This window comes from Cherax quadricarinatus, chromosome 60 (assembly GCF_038502225.1).
Source record: "Cherax quadricarinatus isolate ZL_2023a chromosome 60, ASM3850222v1, whole genome shotgun sequence".
Taxonomy (NCBI): Eukaryota; Metazoa; Arthropoda; class Malacostraca; order Decapoda; family Parastacidae; genus Cherax; species Cherax quadricarinatus.
Window position 1 is genome coordinate 8,069,035 of NC_091351.1, and position 15,000 is coordinate 8,084,034.

At 42.5% G+C, this 15,000-nt stretch overlaps 1 protein-coding gene across 6 annotated transcripts in view; it reads left to right on the plus strand.

Moving 5' to 3' along the window:
- dati (datilografo) overlaps positions 1 to 15,000 on the plus strand; it is a 1,344,633-nt gene that overhangs the window by 957,409 nt on the left and 372,224 nt on the right. The gene's annotated exons all lie outside the window — the stretch shown is intronic.

Sequence of the window (15,000 nt, forward strand, 5' to 3'; positions counted from 1 at the left end):
TGATCCCCGTCTTGCGTAGGAGGAGGAGGAGGGGGGTCGGAAAGGAGGGTCGGTGCTTGGTTCGTCTTGCGTCAGTGGCTGGTCCGTCTTGCGTCACAGTCCGTGGTTCATTAGGAGAGCCCTCTAGTCTGTGTCAACCATCCATCTTGCCTCCCCAGGCTTCGTGACAACCTTCCCTGCTCCTCCCAGGCACACCATACTACCCCCAACGAACCCTTCTCCACCAGTTATAGGTTTTTGAACCCCCCTCCCCCCTTTAAGTCCTTAGCATAGCCACTTCTTCCCCTCTCTACCATTATCCCCAACAAATCTCTCTTCCCCAGCAAATCATGGCACCCTATCTCACCCCATGTCTTCTCCCATCAATCCATGGGACCCCATCTAACCACTCTCGTCCCCATCAATGTCTGGTACCCCATGTACTCTTCTCTAACAATCTAGAGGACACTTCTAACTCCTAACAATCCATGGCACCCCCATTAACCCCCACACCTCCTCAACAATCTATAGCGCAACCTAACCTCTTTCCTCCAACAATCTATGGCACCCTCCTCCTAACCCCTCTCTCCAACTATCTATGGCACCCCCCCCCTTCTAACTCCTCCCTCATTTAGAGTTCTCTAAAACCCCTTTTCAGTCCGTTACATAGCTCCTTAATCCATCCCCGGACTGAGAAACTCACAAGACTAGTCACAAGTACATCTTATGTAATGCCCAGGGGTATGGACATACTCGTCCAGCTCACTGTATGGGCCAGAAATTCTCCCAGGAGCTTCCCGGGCCTCGCTCCGGCGTGACTTAAGGCCGATAGCCTCAAACGCAGGACCAGCTCGCTGGCAAGGCAGAGTTCCGCCTCAGACGGCTACAGGGGTCCATCCGAATCTTAGTCGGAGTAATTTTACACTCATTATCGGCTGCTCTGGCCGCTTCCGGGGCGTTTAAATACCATTAGTGCGAACGTTAAGTGCTGAAGGATCAAGAAGAGTCGGAGAAGTGCTCGCGATGACGGAGAGGGAAGCGTAAGGAAGGTTAAGAAGTTTGTTAAGGCGATGAGGTGCGCGGTGAGACGATAGGCTCACCGCGGCGGCCCAGTCTTGTCGATGGCCCCACTCAACTCTTCATTGACTACGGTAGGCTCCAGTTCACCCTTAAGTCTCATCCATACAAACACCACACACGTACCCACCGCGCATCATATAAAAAAATTCACATATCTCTATTTACAAAAGTATGGATGAAGACGCTGCATTGCAGTGCATTTTGAAGCGCATTTACGCACCAAGCGATATGTATGCTGTGCTATCGCATATTCCATTATTGTTTTTTTTACCTGCCTTTATTTCACAGGTAAAAAAAAATACCCTTAGCATCTTTCCCCTCATAAAATATTACTCACATCTAGCGAGTGAATAACTAAATATGAAGCAACTCTGCTGGAAGATCACTCCGACAAAAGTTCTCTTGACTCGGGAGAGAGAAGTGAGCTTCGTGTGACTTAGTCTCATCCTCTGGCCAAACATTTTTAATCCACGTGTGCACCAAGTCATGAAAGAGACTTGCTGAAATAATAATATATCGTCGGCTTTGATCTACAAAATTATTTCATTTTTTTATCTTGATTATTGGAAGTTTGAGCACTGCGTTTGCGCATTGCTTATGCATACCGTGCATTCTGCGTCTTATGGCAACTTTTGACCGTATTCTTAATACATATTTTTGGTTTTATATGATTTTATACACATGCAATCATTGTGGGCTTCATTATGTAAAATGTAGACTGTAAAAATAGGCTTGGTTAATTTGTAATCGTGGATTACAGTTCAATTGCTTGCAATCGTCTTAATGATTTCTTTTGAGGCACTTGCCTCCTTATTTATGTATTACTGCCAAAGTAAGCATATATATTGCTTGTTTAGTCATCTATTGTAAGGTTTGAACACTTTTTTCAGTAAAATATATCGAGTTCTTACGACAAATATCGGCATTAATACGTTAATATTGCATTAGCATTAAGAAATGTTGACTTGCGTGTTTTGTGGAGGTGGCGCCAGAGGGCAGCACTGGACGGCGGTTTGGGCGGGAACTTTACGCTGTAAAAATCAATCCCCCCAGCAGCAGGGGGAGGGGGCGGGATCACGCATCAAATATTACTCCCATGCTCACCAGAAAACCAGGCTTATCATCTTATAACTTTATCATCTGGCGTGATCGGATGTTCGTTGCTTCGCCGTCACATCTCCAAATGACTAGAGCGTTGTTTGGCACAGTTTTCCCCAGCGGAGAAAGCGACGAGAGCCCTCATCGAGGCAGAAGAAAGTAATGGCTGGGGCTAGTGTCCCCGGCGGCGTGTAGTAACTTTCGCTGGGATAAAGGTGGCCGCCATTGGGAGGGTTGGCGTAGCTGGGTCGGACGAGGCCCCTCACTCTCACCCAGGACGTCAAGCCGTGCGATACGCAAACTTCGATCCATCGCATCTTGTAAAAGAACTTTCCTCGCTGATAGGGCACCGTGGGAGAGGTTAGAACTAGTCTGCTGGAAAATGCCTCTCGTCAGAAACTAGAGAAAGATAGAGAGAAGAGGATAATACACGAGAGAGAGTTAAATTATCCAAAAGACTCAGAATCAAAATAGAATTCCGTGCAGATTCCATAGCCACTAAGATTTCACCGGAGCAGTTTATAGTCACCAACTTCAGCCTTGTATAGAAACTTAACTCAAACGTAGTTGATTATTGGGATAAATTTATTTCTATCTATATGTTATGAATATCGGCAGAATGGCAACTCCGCCAGCTGCTCAAAAAATGTCGTTCCAGTATAGATTATAGAATTATATGCAGTATGGGTCCTACTTTGAGTAGTGTTGAACTAAAGCAATATTCATGAATATACAATAATAGCAATCTTTTATCATAAGGAAATGCTTTAAAGCTAACATATAGTTGAAAGAGGAAACTTTAAACGACGTTTTTGTCCGCAGTGGACTATTGTCAAGTCCAGGACGGACCGAAACGCGTCTGAAGTTCCCTCTCCAACTTGTGGGTTGGTTGTGTGTTCCAGCTACGGTACTGACCTATTTATCACACAATAACTTTATAGTTGGGTTCAGTGGGTGTTAGCAGAAGGGACATTCATTTCGAAAGTTAAAATAAAGATGCAGCTATGGAACATTAAATCTTCCCTAGAATAAAAACATCTTCAACGAAAATACTTTAAAGCAAAGAAAATGTGACTCTAAAGATACATATATATATATATATATATATATATATATATATATATATATATATATATATATATATATATATATATATATATACTCATGAACCCTTCCTCGGATGTCCCCGACTCCTCTTTGTATCTTCCCTAAGGTTATACACGCTTTCAGTCAGCTTATCTTCCTCCATCCTTTCTACATGACTTAGCCACCTCGACGATCCAGTCAGTTTTGTCTACTTTGAATTATTCAAGCACATGATCTACTAACATTTTCAACAATTATTTTTTGTCTAACGTTCGTACTGCATATTGGTCTCAGACACATGATTTCCACCGTCTGCAGCCTCCTTTGTAACATCTAAACAATGGCTTGTACCCTTTTAAAAGTATTAGTACTACTGTGCTGATTTACCTTCCCCTTTTTGCCTCTTCTGACACTTCTTTCTCTCTACTGATTCCTCTATACTCCCGCAACTTTCACCGCGAATTTTCTTCTTGCGTCATAGACTCTTCAGCCGATAAATCCACTCCTAAGTGTAGAAATACATTGATTACCCCCATTTTCTTCCACTCTGACCTACAGTCTTCTCCTGTAATTCTTTGGACACAAATCAATTTATTATTTGCATTAAACTTGAAATATCATTACCGCAATCTTCCACATTCCTCTCCCAGTTTCTGCAACTTCTCTCCCGATGATCCCAAACAGCACTGCATCATCAGCAAACAGCAACGGGGACCACTTTCACTAAATTTAAGATCATATTTCAATGCTACGCCTCTCCCTAAAACTCTATTATTTCTGTTGGTACTTATTGCAGTGGATGAGACACAGATGTATAGTTCGGGACATATATCAAAACGAACACATTTCGCCACACAGGATTTCTTTAGTTCTAAGACTGAAAAAAGCCGCTCTTGGCGAAACGTTTCCTTTCACGAATGTCTTCAGCTGTATCTGAGTGTGTCTAGCTTGTCTATATCGCCACACCATGTACATACATAGTACTGTTGTTGCTCTTAATAGACAAATAATGAGCTCTCTTTTTCATTCTGAATTCAAAAGTTGCTAACGCCTACAGTGTTCAGGATCTGACTTAAGTGATATCAATTTGCAGTTTCGTTACTCGCAATAGATTGCACATTAAATTTCCTTTAATTGGGTATATTGATGAAGGTGAAGGGCTCTTGATCCAAGGAAGGTATGTTAATACAGAGCATAGTAATAAAGATTCTGTATAACTATGTGTGAGAGTCTTCACCATTTGATGCAAGGAACTCCTTGTATGAAACCTGATTACCTCTTATTGCCTAGGCGCTGCATGACCCCTACGGGCTTATCGCTTCCTTGTTAAAATAATAATAACAATAATAATCTACGATATTTGCTCCTATATGAAGAAAGCCTTGAAAGATATGCTCCAGATATGATGATAACTACACTTCCCGTATAAGAACATTCTTAGACAAGGTAGTGGGATGTTGCCTGCCTTGTGTTTACATTGAACATCCTTGGCAGCATCACAGATCCTTTTCTGTTTGTTTAAACATTTGCGGCACCATCACAGATCCCTTTCTGTTTGTTTAAACATCCATGACAACACAGATCTTTGTCTGTTTGTATAAACATTTATGGTAGCATCACAGAGCCCTGTCTGTTTGTATAAACATTCATGGTAGCATCACAGAGCCCTGTCTGTTTGTATAAACATCCATGGCAGCATCATATGTCTTTGTTTTTATATTGCCTTACTCTAAGTACTACATAAAGATAACCTAGAGATAAATATGGGCCTTATTCTTAAGAGAAACGTCTCTACTAAACAGATAGCCAAGTGCTACGCATGTGTCTTATTCTTGAGGTAGAAGGATGACAGAGAACAGACGCCCAGGGAGGTACTACACTCTTGTTACACGAGTGTGAAACTGAAGTCTGTTTAATGTTTTTCACTCTGGCAAGATTGCTGGGCCTTATTTCTGTCTCATAAACATGTAAGACGACAGGCAAATCTTACAAAGTACTACTAACATTTGCAATACATTTAGAGAGGCAGATGTGTCCACTGGGGTCTGGTAGAGACTCGTTGTAACCTTTGCAATTTTGCTCTTTAGCGCTATCTCTCACGAGATAAGCTTCGGGTGCACAGTAAACTAGCCGCTCACAGGATGAGCTGCGGGAGCATAAACTTCAGCTCACAGGATGAGCTGTGTGTGCTCAGTAAAATAACCGCTCACAGAATGAGCTGCGGGTACACAATAAACCATCTCGCAGGCGACAGTTGCTCCGCAAATTGCGGCCCAATCTTGAACCAATCATTTGGTGATCACAATTTTATTTCATGAAGTTCTAATCCAGAGTAGGTCATTTATATATATATATATATATGAAGACCATCTTTCTACCTAGGCTTCAGAGTTTTCAAGAATAAGGTACTGAACATCGGTTTCTAGTTTGAGGGACTGACTACGTCATCTTCCACCGTTTCTGTGTATAACTCTGCGAGGCTGAGGGACTTTCGCGTCCTGTTCTCCGGTAAACGCATATTATCTCTCGCTAAATGAACAAAACAGGGCAACTGTTATGTTTTGCACTAAGAGGCTAACTTGTTTGTTTTTTAACGTCAGCGAATACCGAGAATGGAAGCGCCGTCTGACCATTAACAAAGAAGGGATCGTGGCGCTGACCACACGGATTTATTCGTGACAAGATGTAGTAATAAATATTATAATCATCTGACTTAACAAGATTTCGATAATTACGACAGTCAAGGCAAACAGATCTTCATTAATGAGATGTTCTTTGTAATGGTTATTACCCTTACAGTCTTTATGGACAAACACTCGTATATATGAATCTGAGACACAAAATTCAACTTATACTGGGATATATGTGTACTGGTGTTGGTGGACTGGGAAATGCATGTGTAATGGCACAAATATTTACCCACTTCATCCATTGCTTGTGAAGACACACTAGTTCCGAGTGCATTTTTCCCCTCGGTCACTCAAAGCTGGTATTCAGTTTTTGAGTGTCCAGCGAAGAATCTGTCAAACACTTATATTAATGTCAGATTTGCATAGGACAAACACACACACACACACACACACACACACACACACACACACACACACACACACACACACACACACACACACACACACACACACACACACACACACACTACACTGCATTCAGGTTATTAGTTACAACTGCACTCAGAGACACTGGGAAGAAACATTATTTTTCTTACGGACACGTACACTGGCGACGGACATACACGGAACGCACTGACAGTTACAGGACACTTAACATTTTGTATTTTTCACATTTATTGAGATTTTTCAAGCAATTTCAGGAAGTTTTATTTTTTCCACTATAACTGAGATATTTTTACTCGCAAAAAATTTAGTTTCGGGTAAAAGTGACTAATTATACGAAGGTGTTTAGTAATTATTAATTACTAAAAACTAACGATTCCATTTTAACAAAATATTTTCCCAAGACTTCTTCACGTTTTGTTTACTCTTGGGGAAGCGCTACGCCCGCATGGGATGGAGTTGAGTGGGACTTGCACATGAGTTAAAAGGGTTATCAAAGGTTAATGCTTGGATAGCATTGATAATGGGTTGGGCACATATTTTGGCTAGTGGGTTTAGGTTTGTGAAGGACCTGCCTAGTATGCGCCAGTAGGCCTGCTGCAGTGTTCCTCCTCCCTTATGTTCTTATGAATCTAGAAATTTTTGCCATTCATATTTCTTTTTAGAACGAGAGTAATTTACAGAAATACCGAAAACTGTGAAAATCATCTTTAATGGTCGAAAGTCTTCATTTATTATCCAAGCGTTTCAGAATACCAGACTCCATCATCAGCTCTAAAACAATGTTAAATTAGGTACGGTAGCATTGTTAGTTTTATTTGCATATCTCAGATATATTTCAAAATCGATGAATTTGTATTAATAGAATATTTGTTGTCTTTGACATGGATCACCTACTCTGCCTGGTGATTGTTCTTCATCGTTCTGACAGTAATGATGGAGAGGGATGCATCGAAATGGACGACAGATGAATATGGTATATCACGGCATTCTTGATTCTATTCCTTATTCGTTTTACATTCCCACGAGTAAAGTCTCTTTCTGACGATATATATATATATATATATATATATATATATATATATATATATATATATATATATATATATAGAGAGAGAGAGAGAGAGAGAGAGAGAGAGAGAGAAAGAGACTTAGGCTGTTTCACCGAATATTTAAAAACTTCATTAATCGTTTACAAAATGGAAAAAAAACTATATAAGTATATTTTTAAAAGAAATAAACACTCATTGTCCCACAAAAAAAAAAAAAATATGCAAATAAGTGAAAGTATTGGATGTTTGCCATCTGTTTAATCAATGAAAACGAACTTTTAGCATACAAATAAAGTTTGAGATACCTTTATTGCAAATACCTGCGGAGGCTGTGAGCGAAGTATCGTCCCACTGGACCTCTGTATCACGTAAATGCTATTACTAACTCATAACATTAAGGTTAACTGTCAAGTATTTAATGCAGAGAGAGAGAGTGGGAGAAAGAGAGGGAGAGAGAGAGAGGGGGGAAGAGAGAAAGAGATGGAGAGAGAGAGAGAGAGAGGGAGAGAGGGGAAGAGAGAAAGAGATGGAGAGAGGGAGAGAGGGGAAGAGAGAGAGAGATTAGGTGAAAGCCCTTTCCAATCTTTATATGCTTAAATATTTGTCCCCTGATGGGAGGTTCCTTGATGCTAGTGAGAGGCTCTTGATCTAGGGAATTGAATCTGTGCTCGTTTTCCCTGAACTGAGTCTGAATACCTTCTATACCCCCACAGGCGCTTTATAATCCCTACTGTTTTAACGCTCCCAATAATAATAATAATAATAATTAAATATATCAATAAGGTTGAATAAAAGTGTCAACTCGTACGAGGTATCACCCAGGATGGCAGTCCAGAATTTTTAAGTACCCCCAAAATTTAAACTTTAACAATTTATTCGTTACTTGTGGAATAAATTTATCCTTTAGTTGTGCAGTAAACTGTTCAGCTAGCACTGCGTAAATTTATTTGGTATCTATGGGGATAATTTCGACAAGATCTTCTACTATGAAAAAAAAATCCTGGCGTTTTAATCGAGGGAAAAAAGTAACACGATGAAAAATTTTTATTCCTTGAGTTTCATTTGATTCCATTACCGTGTAGTTGTTTTTTTCTACTGGCTTTTGATGGTTCCAGGGGTCAACGCCCCCTTCCAGCTGGCCCGGTCCCAGACCAGGCCTGCTTGTTGATGTCGTGGTCATCTTGGCTCTTGATGTTAGGTTTGAGCATTCCATCGTAGGCTCAACATCAATGGTGTGTTTACCTATGCAGTTGACTGTCTAGTTGCATTTGCACACCAATTGCTGGCGGTGTCCTATTTTCACTATTGTTTTTTTAAATCGTCTCCAAGATGCAGCCGGCAGCAGTCAGCTAACACCCAGGTACTTATTTACCGCTAGACGGACACCATACATACACTCTACTATATGTACTCACGTCACTGTTGTGTGAGAGAGGGAGGGAGGTGGATGGGTGGATGAACAGGTGGGTGGGAGGATGAACAGGTGGGTGGGAGGATGAACAGGTGGGTGGGTTGATGAACAGGTGGGTGGGAGGATGAACAGGTGGGTGGGTGGATGAACAGGTGGGTGGGTGGATGAACAGGTGGGTGGGTGGATGAACAGGTGGGTGGGTGGATGAACAGGTAGGTGAGTGGATGAGCATGTGGGTGGGTGAATGAACAGGTAGGTGAGTGGATGAGCATGTGGGTGGGAGGATGAACAGGTAGGTGGGTGGATGAAGAGGTGGGTGGGTGGATGAACATGTGGGTGGGTGGGTGGACTGTGTACATGTGAACGTGGAATCTTTTAGAGCAAAGAGCAGTGAATAACCTTTTTGGTCCCAGTGATCTGTAAACTGTTAAAACTTCCTCTCCCACCCCCTCCTATTCCACCTCCTTCACTTCTTTCACCTCCCCCTTCCCCCATTATCCACGTCCTCCTCCTCATCCTTCTCACCTGCCAGCATCCACCATCACCCACCCATAGGTTTTAGCAGTTCTTAGTGTTGAAACTGACGTGTGCAGTTTTTTTTAATCATTCTTGTTTTTTGAGCTTCGACTGGCTGAGTTAAGCCTCTTGCCTTTCCTTTCCTAAGCCTCTAGACCGCTGCTTCTTTTCCCGCTGCTACGTAGGAAATGCACTGGATGCTGCAGATTTCTACTCATTTCTGCTTTATTTCGTAAAACAAGATATTTCACACACACATACACACACACACACACACACACACACACACACACACACACACACACACACACACACACACACACACACACACACACACACACACACACACACAGTAAACAGGTGATATCACAATATGCAAAACAATCATTGTGAAAAAGTAGTGAACTGCTAAGCACTTTCGTGATTTTTCACATTATCAAGGACCAGTATAAAGATCCTTGATAATGTTGATATATATCCTAATTTACGCATTTAGGAAATTCTCGTTGGAAGGGATGAACATGAGTGAGAAGGTGAATGTGTGAATGTAAAGCATTGCGTCACGACACGCAACATTCTCGTATTTATCTGGGTAAATGAGTTGTTAAACTCTACGGTATGTGCGTCCCTGTTTCATGTTATTCTTTTTCTTGAACATGCACTGTTGCTGCTACTGATATTGTTGTTGCAACAGCTGGTGGTGCTGTAACTAGAGCTGCTGCTGGTGTTGCTGTTGCTGCTACTAGTGCTGATGCTGCTGTGCTGGTGCTATTGGTGCTGATGCTGGTGGTGGTGCTGCTGCTGCTTCTGTTGCTGCTGGTGCTACTGGTGTTGCTGTTGGTCCTACTTGTGTTACTGTTGGTGCTACTGGTGGTGCTGCTTCTGTTGATTATCTTGTTGCTACTGCTCCTACTGCTCCTGGTGTCTAGGGAAAAAGACAATTTGAATTTAGTACCTACAAATCCTGTCCCTGGAATATTTTGGGAGGTCAATTCCTTGCACTGAATTATCAGTTAAAAACCACAAATACATCTCCACTTGGATTTGGGAAGCTTGAATCCTGGGGCGCTTATACCGTGAGTCGTTTCTGCCTTTTCAAAGCGTGTCTGGCATCTTATTCCTCCCCTTTACCTCTTCCCTCCCTCCTGCTACCCTTCCCGACAATATACACATCCTCTCCTCCACCTACCTCACTGGCCACCACTATCAAAACCACCCCTACTACTAGCCACCACTATCATAACCACCCCTACTACTAGCCACCACTATCATAACCACCCCTACTAATAGCCACCACTATCATAGCCACCCCTACTACTAGCCACCACTATCATAACCACCCAACTACTAGCACCCTCACTACTTGCAACAATCGCCGCTACTACCATAACATCCCACCTCCCACACACAACCACCACCACCCCAGAAATCTTCCAACTCAGGCTGATACTACTGAAGTCTCCCAGCTCAGGCTAATAGATTTCAACACTTTATATGAACATCATACCGCGTGATGGAATATGACAGGGAAACAGCTAGCTTTTGTTCCCACTCTGTAACGCAATAATAATAATAATAATAATAATAAAAATAATAATAATAACAATAATAATAGTAATATCTCTGTTTCTACAATTACATGTGCAAGGTATACAGGCCTAGCTGACATCAGTGATATACTACCATATAGAAAACCGCTTGTTAGGTCAGTTGTGTCCCAGGATACGACCCATACCAGTCGACTAACACCCAGGTACCAATTTTACACTGGGACAGCAGGTCTCTTATAGAAACATGTCCCTAATGTTTTCCAGCCGTACTGGAGATTCGAACCCCGGTCCTCAGTGTGTGAGCTGAGTGCGTTAGCGATCGAGATACGGGATACCCACATACTGAACAGGGTGGCAGCACCCTGCCGATGTATACAATTTTGTTTAATAGCAAACACAAGAAAGCAACCAACCAACTCCTTATTCTTCAAGACTGTTTACCTCAAGGACTCTTGTCTCTAGTAACAGAATGTCAACAGCGGTATTAAAGGATCGCCGACCCTTCAGATAAGTGCCTCCACACCTGTGAAGAACCCACTGATTCAAGGAACATGAGCTCCCCTTCCCTTGGATCGAACTTGACTACCTTCCAATCCTTAGGCACTGTATAATCACTATGGATTTACCGCTTTCCTACGCAATAATCTAAAAGTTGTTGAGAATAATGTTAAAGGGACTGAAACTTATGCCGACATCTCAGTCCAAACCGGACCGAAACGTCGTCAATAAGTTTGTCTCCCAGTTGAGGATAATTTTATATTGTTCCAGTCCCGGTATTGTGCTTTATTATTCATTAAAGAGACCTTATAGCTGGTATATACAGTAAATGGTCAATAAGGAGGTGGCTTTGAAATGAAGATAATTAACTAAGAACATGAACATAATCTCAAAATTATCTTAAAATTTACTACATAAGGTATATTCAATATAAAAAAAAAAGCGTAGGAACGTTACCAGTAACATTCTTTGCATCTTTGCAACGTCAGACGCCGGCTCCTGAGCGTCTTTCAACAGCGTATATACGTGGAAAAACAAGGTAACAGTATGTGATGCAACATGTATGGTTATCTTAAGCTCAGTATTTTGTAGAGAAAACAGATTTTTAACTTGGCCCATTTAAAGAGCAAAGTAATCATCACCACGAACGAATTCACCCTGGCTATTCTTACGCTATATTACAATGATATATATATATATATATATATATATATATATATATATATATATATATATATATATATATATATATATATATATATATAGGAAAGTTCTCCATGGGGAAGTAGAAAAGAATTCTTCCTCCGTAAGCCATGCATTTCGTAAGAGGCGACTAAAATGCCGAGAGCAAGAAGCTAATAACCCCTTCTTTATAACTTACTAAATTTAAAAAAAAAACTTTCGTTTTTCTTTTTGGGTCACCCTGCCTCGGTGGGATACGGCCGGTTTGTTGATAAAAAAAATGAAACTCGTATAATTTACTTAGGATAGGTTACAACATACTGGGAAACTTTACAGTTAGTAACCAGTCAATGTGGCTCCCTTATCATATTAATTTTTAAGGTCCACTTCTCCGGGGTACTGCTGAAGGTGTGTGTGATTGGGTATGGGTGTGTTTATGGGTATGTGGGTGCGTTTATGTGAGCGTATTTATTGGCATTGACGTGTGATGGCGTGTATGGACGTGTCTGTGCGGGTATGTAGCCTTAGTCAGTTAGTTAAAGATTAGCCGGTATTCTCCCGGCCCGGGCCTTGTCCAAGCGGTGGCCCGGCCTTGGCTCCCTCTTTAGGGAGTGTCTGAGACCTAAGTCTGCCATGGGAGGAGGCACAAGTACCTCCTCATCTTTGGGACCAACTGTCCCCAGGCCTAGCCACAAGCTAGGCCTCTCTGGTCTGCCATCCCCGCCACAAGGGGGCTAATGGGAATGAGTCTTTTGAGCTAAAGGCTCGGGCTCAGGCACCTACCCTACCCTAGAAGGGCTGGGCATGGTATCGATGATATAGCCTTGTGTAACTTAGGATATGATCGTGTGAAGAGGAGTATGGGTATATGTCGGCTTTTATGCTAGTGTTTGGGCGTGTGAGGGCGTATGAGGGCGTGTGAGGGCGTGTGAGGGTGGCAGCTTTGCCTGGTGGTAGTGGTAGGAGCGGTAACTCGTGAAGAACCTGTTACTTTATCTGGGTAATCAACAACAGTAACTTTAGCGATGTTGCGGTTCTCTCCTGCCATACTGCACCAGATTCACTTCTTGCTGCTGCTGCTTCAGCTGCCGGTAATGTTGCTGCTGCTGTTGCTGATGCTGTTCTTGTTGGGGATGTTTCTGCTCCTACTTGAGTTGTAGGTGCTGCTGCTGCTGCTCTTTGCTATTGCTGCTTCTGCTGCTGGTGTTATTGTTTCTGGTGGTGCTCCTGCTGACGGTGGAGGTGGTGATGCTGCTGCTGCTGTTCCTGCTGTTCCTGCTGCTGCTGTTGCTGCTGCTGTTCCTATTTCTGCAGATTCTTCTGCTGCTGCTGTAGCTGCTGCAGTTGCTGTTGCTACTGCTGCTGATGTTCCTATTACTGCTGGTGCTTCTGCTGCTGCAGTTGCTGTTACTGCTGCTGTAGCTGCTGCAGTTGCTGTTGCTGCTGCTGCTGATGTTCCTATTACTGCTGGTGCTTCTGCTGCTGCAGTTGCTGTTACTGCTGGTGCTGTTGCTGCTGCTGCTGATGTTCCTATTTCTGCTGGTGCTTCTGCAGTTGCTGTTACTGCTGTTGCTGCTGCTGGTGATGCTGATGCTGCAGGTGTTGTTACTGGTGCTGCTGCTGCTGCTGCAGGTGCTGTTACCGGTGCTGCTGCTGCTGCTGCTGCTGCTTGCTACCAGCTAGCAGCATACCCTCCGCCTGAGCCAGACCACTGTGCTATCACCTTACCGCTGCTGCTGTTGCAACCTTCTCAACTTACCATCAACACTGTTTTGCAACCTGTTGCAGGCTGTTCTGTACCGTGTTGCACACTGTTCTACCCAGTGTTGCAGACTTCTACCCAGTGTTGCACAGTGTTGCACAGCGGCTGCATTTCAGTTTCTCCTATACATTAGAAGATCAACTCTTCAAGGAGGGCATACAGATGCCGGTGAAGGGCTCTTGATCCAAAGAATTGGAGTTACCTTCCTCGGATCAAACCTGCCTTTCTTCAATTACTAGGACTTTATTATTATTATTATTATTATTATTATTATTATTATTATTATTATTATTTGTATTATTTTTACACGAAACACTAAATTGTGTGGGAAATTTAGCAAGTGAGTGGTGAAGACTCGATACACCGTAAGCAAATAAAGAGACAGAAACTGGACTTTTGCAGCCAGGCTCCTGGAGGAGGGGGAGGAGGGGGAAGGAGGGCGGGAAGGGGAAGGGGAAAGAAGAGAGGTAAGGCAGCACATACCAGTGTTACCTCTGCAGGTAATCTGATACCACCCCCTCCCCCATCCTCACCCCCACCCACTACCACCACCTCTACCACCATCGCCACCACTACCACTACTTCCACTACCATTACCACCACTACCACCAACACCCTTTCCTTTGTCAGGAACTTGCATCTCTGCTTGTTGCAGACTGCACCGGCCACTGGTACTATCCACTCACTCCAGATTGCACCTGACTCCATGAAGTGAACCTGACCTTCCACTAGTGGACCCCCACCCACATGTGACGAGCAAGACGTGCTCTTCACGATAGGGATTGCAGATTGACCTGGGTGTTATCCATCACTTAGGTAGGGACTAACCTACACATGTGACGGATAGGACAGGTGATGTCTGTCTGGATTTGTGCCACATCCACCTGGCTTTAATTTCGTGACACACACACACACATATATATATATATATATATATATATATATATATATATATATATATATATATATATATATATAATTTACTTTTTATGAGTCAGCAACCAGATCGTTTGCACAATTTTCAATCACTATTTGCAAAAAAAAATATTAATTGATGAATGTGCATTCAAAAAGTTTAGAGAGAGACGGGAGAGTAGAGGAAAAAAAATAGAAGATAGTTTCTTCGAAGTTCTTTAAAATAACACATTTCTTTTTCTGGCCCATAAATTGTATTATGTTTTTCAACAAGACGGTGGGTGGCTCTCATTACTGT